Here is a 9,627-nt window from a genome sequence, read left to right as displayed (position 1 = left end):
CCTATGAGTTTTTTCCCGAAAAACGCATACGCCCTTTTTGGCCAACCAAGCAAGCTTGCAAAGGAAATCTGCACTACAATGAAGTCTCCTTTCCCCCGTCAAAAGGGCCAACTGAAAAAAGTGTAAAATCCAGAAAGGCAGGACAGGCCATGGAGAACTGGGAGCCTTGTTATGCTGATGGGCGGGACGTAAATTGCCAACAGCCACTCTGGAGAAGTGTATGGTGTTTCCTGAAACATCTAAACAACAAAGAAACAGAGCCTAGGGCATTTCCACTTATGGTCCTATAGTTTAGGTAATTAAAATAAAAAAGACACAGCCACCCCAAATTTTGGGATGGTTCTGTTTACAAGAACCTCTTTTACTGTACAAGTTCAATATCACAGAAAGCGAAAAATGGATAAAGAAGTTGTGGTACTTACATACAATGCAGTATCACTCAGCAATGAAATCTATGTCATCAGGCCCGTAGCAGCATAATGAGTGGATTCAGGTACGATGATTCTAAATGAAATAAGTCACACAGAAAAAGAAACATCATTAAGATATCACTACTACTCGGAATGGAAACTTGGCTACACAGGAACTGAATTACAAAACAGAACAGGGTCTCAAATGTAGAAAACCAACTTATGCTTGCTTAAGGGGAAAGGTGAGTTGGGGTGCTGCATAAAACCAGAGATTGAAATTAGCACACATACCGTTCCATAAGCCAAATATGTAATAGACAAGAGCTACTCCTTGCTCAACGAAGTGGACTCAAGACGCCATATTAAACGCCTAAGAATACACCTGACTAGTAAGAATCTTAAAACCTATGGATTTCTATGTCTCTGAAAGAGAATCAAGCATGTGTACAGCGGCATAAATGCAGCAGTGATAGGATTGGTGAGGTTTGGTGAGCAAATGCAGACCCTTTGAAGTCATATTGCATGGTACCCATTCCATGGGTCTCAACTCTCCAGGTTTAAGGGATTCTTCCTTCAGCTAAAACATGCATGTGGAACCCAGAGTATGATGCACCGTGTGATCGGGAAATGTGTTCAAATGTGTCTCAGTTTTCATCCTCTGGTACTCGGTTGCAACATTCCAGACGCTTTACTAACACTCTCCCCACTTGGAGAGTCAGTGCCTTTAACCTCCTGTTTGGCCCAGTTTGCAATTTCTGCGTAAGATGAACAGGAATAGGGAGAACCAATGAGAGACTAGCTGGAGGTGTCTGGACGGGCAAATTTAACTCTCATTTCCCACCAGGAAGAGGAATTAACCAAAGGCTCAGTGTGCCTTGCCGGAACCACACTAGGGCCTGAAGCAATCCTGCGGTGTTGCGGCCAGCTCACAAGAAAGTGAGTTGAAGAAAGGAGCTCAGGGGCACTGTAATTCACAAACCTGCAGAGTTATAAATGACAGCTATCGTCCAAAAATATATTGAAGTAAGGCTGCCAAGAGGACTTGAAAGCGGGGCAGAATTGCAGGAAACCGATTTCAGGAGGTAGACTGGAATTGCATGTAAAGCATACGAAAAGAGGCAGAACGTCCACAATGATGCACTTGGCCAAAAAAGGCGTACGCGTTTTTTCCTGAATATATTCAGGAAAAAACGCATACGCACTTTTTGGCCAACCAAGCAAGCTTGCAAAGGAAATCTGCACTACAATGAAGTCTCACTGCCACCCGTTCAAAAGGGCCATGTGAAAAAAGTGTAAAATCCAGAAAGGCAGGACAGGCCATGGAGAACTGGGAGCCTTGTTATGCTGATTGGCAGGATGTAAATTGCCAACAGCCACTCTGGAGAAGTGTATGGTGTTTCCTAAACATCTAAAAAACAAAGCAAGAGAGCCTAGGGCACTTCCACTTATGGTCCTATAGCTTAGGCAAATTAAAATCAAAAAGACACAGCCACCCCAAAGTTTGGGACGGCTCTGTTTCCAAGAACCTCGTTTATGGTACAAGTTTAATATCGCAGAAAGCGAAAAATGTATAAAGAAGTTGTGGTACTTACGTACAATGCAATATCACTCAGCAATGAAATCTATGTCATCAGGCCCGTAGCAGCATAATGAGTGGATTCAGGTACGATGATTCTAAGTGAAATAAATCACACAGAAAAAGAAACATCATAAGATACCACTAATACATGGAATCTAAACTTGGCTACACAGGAACTGAATTACAAAACAGAACAGGGTCTCAAATGTAGAAAACCAACTTATGCTTGCTTAAGGGGAAAGGTGAGTTGGGGTGCTGCATAAAACCAGAGATTGAAATTAGCACAGATACCGTACCATAAGCCAAATATGTAATAGACAAGATCTACTCCTTGCTCAACGAAGTGGACTCAACACCCCATATTAAACGCCTAAGAATATACCTGACTGGTAAAAATCTTAAAACCTATGGATTTATATGTCTCCGAAAGAGAATCAAGCGTGTGTACAGCAGCATAAACGCAGCAGTGATAGGATTGGTGAGGTTCGGTGAGCAAATGCAGACCCTTTGAAGTCATATTGCATGGTACCCATTCCATGGGTCTCAACTCTCCAGGTTGATGGGATTCTTCCTTCAGCTAAAACATGCATGTGGAACCCACAGTATGATCCACCGTGTGATCGGGAAACGTGTACAAATGTGTCTCAGTTTTCGTCCCCTGATACTCAGGTGCAACTTTCCAGACGCTTTACTAACACTCTCCCCACTTGGAGAGTCAGTGCCTTTAACCTCCTGTTTGGCCCAGTTTGCAATTTCTGCGGAAAATGAACAGGAATAGGGAGAACCAATGTGAGACTATCTGGAGGTGTCTGGACTGGCCAATTTAACTCTCATTTCCCACCAGGAAGAGGAATTAACCAAAGGCTCAGCGTGCCATGCCGGAACCACACTTGGGCCTGAAGCAATCCTGCGGTGTTGCGGCCAGCTCACAAGAAAGCGAGTTGAAGAAAGGTGCTCAGGGGCACTGTCATCCACAAACCTGCAGAGTTATAAATGACAGCTATCGTCCAAAAATATATTGAAGTAAGGCTGCCAAGAGGACTTGAAAGCGGGGCAGAATTGCAGGAAACCGATTTCAGGAGGTAGACTGGAATTGAAAGTAAAGCATAGGAAAAGAGGCAGAACGTCCACAATGATGCACTTGGCAAAAAAGGGCGTATGAGTTTGTTCCTGAATATATTCAGGAAAGAACGCATACGCCATTTTTGGCCAACCAAGCAAGTTTGCAATGGAAATCTGCACTACAAAGAAGTCTCACTGCCCCCCGGTCAAAAGGGCCATCTGAAAAAAGTGTAAAATCCAGAAAGGTAGGACAGGCCATGGAGAACTGGGAGCCTTGTTATGCTGATGGGCGGGATGTAAATTGCCAACAGCCACTCTGGAGAAGTGTATGGTGTTTCCTGAAAAATCCAAAAAACAAAGCAACAGAGCCTAGGGCACTTCCACTTATGGTCCTATAGCTTAGGGAAATTAAAATCAAAAAGACACAGTGACCCTAAAGTTTGGGACGGCTCTGTTTACAAGAACCTCGTTTACCGGACAAGTTCAATATCGCAGAAAGTGAAAAATGGATAAAGAAGTTGTGGTACTTACGTACAATGCAATATCACTCAGCAGTGAAATCTATGTCATCAGGCCCGTAGCAGCATAATGAGTGGATTCAGGTATGATGATTCTAACTGAAATAAGTCACACAGAAAAAGAAACATCATAAGATATCACTAATACACGGAATGTAAACTTGGCTACACAGGAACTGGATTACAAAACAGAACAGGGTCTCAAATTTAGAAAACCAACTTATGCTTGCTTAAGGGGAAAGGTGAGTTGGGGTGCTGCATAAAACCAGAGATTGAAATGAGCACAAATAAAGTTCCTTAAGCGAAATATGTAATATACAAGAGCTACTCCTTGCTCAACGAGATGGATTCAACACCCCATATTAAACGCCTAAGAATGTACCTGATTAGTAAGTATATTAAAACCTATGGATTGCTATGTCTCTGAAAGAGAATCAAGCGTGTGTACACGGGCATAAACGCAGCAGTGATACGATTGGAGAGGTTCGGTGAGCAAATGAAGACCCTTTGAAGTCATATTGCATGGTACCCATTCCACGCGTCTCAACTCTCCAGGTTTAAGGGATTCTTCCTTCAGCTAAAACATGCATGTGGAACCCAGAGTATGATCAACCGTGTGATCGGGAGACGTGTTCCAATATGTCTCAGTTCTCATCCCATGGTACTCGGGTGCAACATTCCACACGCTTTACTAACACTCTCCCGACTTGGAGAGTCAGTGCCTTTAACCTCCTGTTTGGCCCATTTTGCAATTTCTGCGTAAGATGAACAGGAATAGGGAGAACCAATGAGAGACTAGCTGGAGGTGTCTGAAGGGCAAATTTAACTCTCATTTCCTACCAGGAATAGGAATAAACCAAAGGCTCAGCATGCCGTGCCGGAACCACACTAGTGCCTGAAGCAATCCTGCGGTGTTGTGGCCAGCTCACAAGAAAGCGAGTTGAAGAAAGGAGCTCAGGGCCACTGTCATTCACAAACCTGCAGAGTTATAAATGACAGCTATCGTCCAAAAATATACTGAAGTAAGGCTGCCAAGAGGACTTGAAAGCGGGGCAGAATTGCAGGAAACCGATTTCAGGAGGTAGACTGGAATTGGATTTAAAGCATAGGAAAAGAGGCAGAACGTCGACAATGATGCACTTGGCCAAAAAGGGCGTATGCGTTTTTTCCTGAATATATTCAGGAAAAAACGCATACGCCCTTTTTGGCCAACCAAGCAAGCTTGCAAACAGAATCTGCACTACAATGAAGTCTCACTTCCCACCGGTCAAAAGGGCCATCTGATAAAAGTGTAAAATCCAGAAAGGCAGGACAGGACATGGAGAACTGGGAGCCTTCTTATGCCGATGGGCAGGATGTAAATTGCCAACAGCAACTCTGGGGAAGTGTATGGTGTTTCCTGAAACATCTAAAAAACAAAGCAACAGAGCCTAGGGCACTTCCACTTATGGTCCTATAGCTTAGGGAAATTAAAATCAAAAAGACACAGCCACCCCAAGATTGGGATAGCTCTGTTTACAAGAACCTCGTTTACGGTACAAGTTCAATATCGCAGAAAGCGAAAAATGGATAAAGAATTTGTGGTACTTACGTACAATGCAATATCACTCCGCAATGAAATCTATGTCATCAGGACCGTAGCAGCATAATGAGTGGATTCAGGTATGATGATTCTAATTGAAATAAGTCACACAGAAAAAGAAACATCATAAGATATTACTAATACACGAAATGTAAACTTGGCTACACAGGAACTGAATTACAAAACAAAACAGGGTCTCAAATTTAGAAAACCAACTTATGCTTGCTAAGGGGAAAGGTGAGTTGGGGTTCCTCATAAAACCAGAGATTGAAATGAGCACAGATACTGTTCCATAAGTCAAATATGTAATAGACAAGAGCTACTCCTTGCTCAACGAAATGGACTCAACACCCCATATTCAACGCCTGGGAATATACCTGACTAGTAAGAATCATAAAACCAATGGATTTATATATCTCCGTAAGAGAATCAAGCGTGTCTACAGTGGCATAAACGCAGCAGTGAAAATCAGCTAAATTCCATAATAACAATAAATTTCTTAAACAAAACACAATGACAGTGAAATAGAGAGCAATACTTAAGTAATTCATACAAGGCTTGTGATGCAACCTGGATTTACAACATCTAAACCTAGAGCTAGGTGACACATAAGGCTGGACACATAGGGCTCATAGGATAGGTGAGATTCGGTGAGCAAATGCAGACCCTTTGAAGTCATATTGCATGGTACCCATTCCATGGGTCTCAACTCTCCAGGATGAAGGGATTCTTCCTTCAGCTAAAACATGCATGTGGAACCCAGAGTATTATCCACCATGTGATCGGGAAATGTGTTCAAATGTGTCTCAGTTTTCGTCCCCTGGTACTCGGGTGCAACATTCCAGACGCTTTACTAACACTCTCCCGACTTGGAGAGACAGTGCCTTTAACCTCCTGTTTGGCCCAGTTTGCAATTTCTACGGAAGATGAACAGGAATAGGGAGAACCAATGAGAGACTAGCTGGAGGTGTCTGAAGGGCAAATTTAACTCTCATTTCCTACCAGGAACAGGAATTAACCAAAGGCTCAGCGTGCCGTGCCGGAACCAGATTAGGGCCTGAAGCAATCCTGCGGTGTTGCGGCCAGCTCACAAGAAAGCGAGTTGAAGAAAGGAGCTCAGGGGCACTGTCATTCACAAACCTGCAGAGTTATAAATGACAGCTATCGTCCAAAAATATACTGAAGTAAGGCTGCCAAGAGGACTTGAAAGCGGGGCAAAATTGCAGGAAACCGATTTCAGGAGGTACACTGGAATTGCATTTAAAGCATAGGAGAAGAGTCAGAACGTCGACAATGATGCACTTGGCCAAAAAGGGCGTATGCGTTTTTTCCTGAATATATTCAGGAAAAAACGCATACGCCCTTTTTGGCCAACCAAGCAAGCTTGCAAAGGAAATCTGCACTACAATGAAGTCTCACTTCTCGCCGGTCAAAAGGGCCATCTGAAAAAGTGTAAAATCCAGAAATGCAGGACAGGCCATGGAGAACTGTGAGCCTTGTTATGCTGATGGGCGGGATGTAAACTGCCAACAGCCACTGGGGAGAAGTGTATGGAGTTTCCTGAAACATCTAAAAAACAAAGCAACAGAGCCTAGGGCACTCCCACTTATGGTCCTATAGCTTAGGGAAATTAAAATCAAAAACACGCAGCCACCCCAAAGTTTGGGACGGCTCTGTTTACAAGAACCTCGTTTATGGTACAAGCTCAATATCACAGAAAGCGAAAAATGGATAAAGAAGTTGTGGTACTTACGTACAATGCAATATCACTCAGCAATGAAATCTATGTCATCAGGCCCGTAGCAGCATAATGAGTGGATTCAGGTACGATGATTCTAAGTGAAATAAGTCACACAGAAAAAGAAACATCACAAGATATCACTAATACACGGAATGTAAACTTGGCTACACAGGAACTGAATTACAAAAGAGAACAGTGTCTCAAATGTAGAAAACCAACTTATGCTTGCTTAAGGGGAAAGGTGAGTTGGGGTGCTGCATAAAACCAGAGATTGAAATTAGCACAGATACTGTTCCATAAGCCAAATATTTAATAGACAAGAGCTACTCCTTGCTCAATGAAGTGGACTCTACACCCCATATTAAATGCCTAAGAATATACCTGACTAGTAAGAATCTTAAAACCTATGGATTGATCCAGGAGCAGGAAGATGGTGGAAGAGTAAGATGCGGAGATCACCTTCCTCCCCACAGATACACCAGAAATACATCTACACGTGGAACAACTCCTACAGATCACCTACTGAAGGCTGGCAGAAGACCTCAGACCTCCCAAAAGGCAAGAAACTCCCCGCGTACCTGGGTAGGGCAAAAGAAATAAAGAATAAACAGAGACAAAAGGATAGGGACGGCACCTGCACCAGTGGGAGGGAGCTGTGAAGGAGGAAAAGTTTCCACACACTAGGAAGCCCCTTCGCGGGCGGAGACTGCGGGAGGCGGAGGGCAGAGCTTCGAACCTGCGGAGGAGTGCACAGCAATGGGTGCGGAGGGCAAATCGGGGAGATTCCCACACAGAGGATTGGTGCCGACCGGGACTCACCAGCCCGAGAGGCTTGTCTGCTCACCCGCTGGGGCGGGCGGGGCTGCGAGCTGAGGCTCTGAGGCTCGGGTTTCGGTTTCGGACGGAGCACAGGTAGAGGACTGGGGTTGGCGGCTTGAACATAGCCTGAAGGGGTTAGTGCACCACAGGTAGCCGGGAGGGAGTCCGGGGAAAAGTCTGCACCTGCCGAAGACGTAAGAGACTTTTTCTTCCCTCTTTGTTTCCTGGTGCTTGAGGAGAGGGGTTTAAGAATGCTGCTTAAAGGAACTCCAGAGACGGGCGCGAGCCGCGGCTGAAAGCGTGGACCCCAGAGATGGGCACGAGCCGCGGCTGAAAGCGCGGACCCCAGAGACGGGCGCGAGCCGCGGCTGAGGGCGCAGACCCCAGAGACGGGCGCGAGCCGCGGCTGAGGGTGCGGACTCCAGAGACGGGCACAAGCCGCAGCTGGAGGCGCGGACCCCAGAGGAGGGCGGGAGACTTTGGGGCTGCTGCTGCCGCCACCATGGGGCCTGTGTGCGAGCGCAGGTCGCTCTCCACGCCCCTCTTCCGCGGAGCCTGTGCAGCCCGCCACTGCCGGGTTCCCGGGATCCGGGGACGACTTCCCCGGGAGAGCGCACGGCGGGCCTCGGGCTGGTGCAGGGTCACGCCAGACTTTGCCGCCGCAGGCCCGCCCCGCATTCCATGCCCCTCCCTCCCCGCCAGCCTCAGTACGCCAGAACCCCCGAATCAGCGGCTCCTTTAACCCCGTCCTGTCTGAGCAAAAAACAGACGCCCTCCAGCGACCTACACGCAGAGGCAGGGCCAAATCCAAAGCTGAGCCCCTGTGAGCTGTGAGAACAAAGAAGAGAAAGGGAAATCTCTCCCAGCAGCCTCAGAAGCAGCGGATTAAAGCTCCACAATCAACTTGATGTACCCTGCATCTGTGGAATACATGAATAGACAGCCAATCATCCCAAATTAAGGAGGTGGACTTTGGGAGCAAGATCTATGATTTTTTTCCCTATTCCTCTTTTTGTGAATGTGTATGTGTATGCTTCTGTGTGAGATCTTGTCTGTATAGTCTTGCTTCCACCATTTGTCCTAGGGTTCTATCCCTTCATGGTTTTTTCTTAAAATTTTTTTCTTAATAATCAATTTTAATTTTAAGAACGTTATTATACTTTACCTTCGTCCTTTCTTTTTCTTTCTTTCTTTCCTTCCTTCCTTCCCTCCTTTAGACAATGAATCATCCCAAATTGAGGAGGTGGTCTCTGACAGCAAGATTTATGATTTTTCCCCCTTTACCTCTTTTAGTGAGGGTGTATGTGTACGCTTCTGTGTAAGATTTTGTCTGTATAGCTTTGCTTCCAACATTTGTCCTAAGGTTCTATCCGTCCCTTTTTTTTTTCCTAAATAAGAATTTTTTAATTCAATAACTTTATTATACTTTATTTTATTTTTACTGTATCTTCTTTCTTTCTGTTTTTCCTTCTTTCCCTCCTTCCTTCCTTCCTTCCTCCCTCCCTCCCTCCCTCCTTTCGTTCCTTCTTGCCTTCCTTCCTTCGTTGCTTCTTTCTTTCTTTCTTCCTTCCTTCCTTCCTTCCTTCCTTCCTTCCCTCCTTTCCTTCTTTCTTTCCTCATACTTCTACTAATTCCCTCTACTTTTTCTCCCTTTTATTCTGAGCCGTGTGGATGAAAGGCTCTTGGTGCTCCAGCCAGGAGTCAGGGCTCTGCCTCTGAGGTTGGAGAGCCAACTTCAGGACACTGGTCCACAAGAGACCTCCCAGCTCCACAAAATATCAAACGGCGAAAATCTCCCAGAGACCTCCATCTTAACACCAGCACCCAGCTTCACTCAACGACCAGCAAGCCACAGTACTGGACAACCTGTGCCAAACAACTAGCAAGACAGGAACACAACCCCACCCATTAGCAGA

General features: G+C 45.4%; 1 long non-coding RNA gene across 2 annotated transcripts in view; it reads right to left on the bottom strand.

Annotated features, from left to right (window-relative positions):
* Positions 1–389: 389 nt before the first annotated feature.
* The window catches only part of LOC125965167 (uncharacterized), a 537,048-nt gene continuing 527,810 nt past the window's right edge, over positions 390–9,627 (bottom strand). For both annotated transcript variants that reach the window (XR_007478753.1, XR_007478751.1), the window contains exon 3: positions 390–504. This is a non-coding gene — a long non-coding RNA (uncharacterized LOC125965167). The remainder of the gene's footprint in view (positions 505–9,627) is intronic.

This window comes from Orcinus orca, chromosome 1 (assembly GCF_937001465.1).
Source record: "Orcinus orca chromosome 1, mOrcOrc1.1, whole genome shotgun sequence".
Lineage (NCBI taxonomy): Eukaryota > Metazoa > Chordata > Mammalia > Artiodactyla > Delphinidae > Orcinus > Orcinus orca.
The sequence above is the reverse complement of the archived record's forward strand: the minus strand, read 5'-3'. Positions and strand labels throughout refer to the sequence as shown.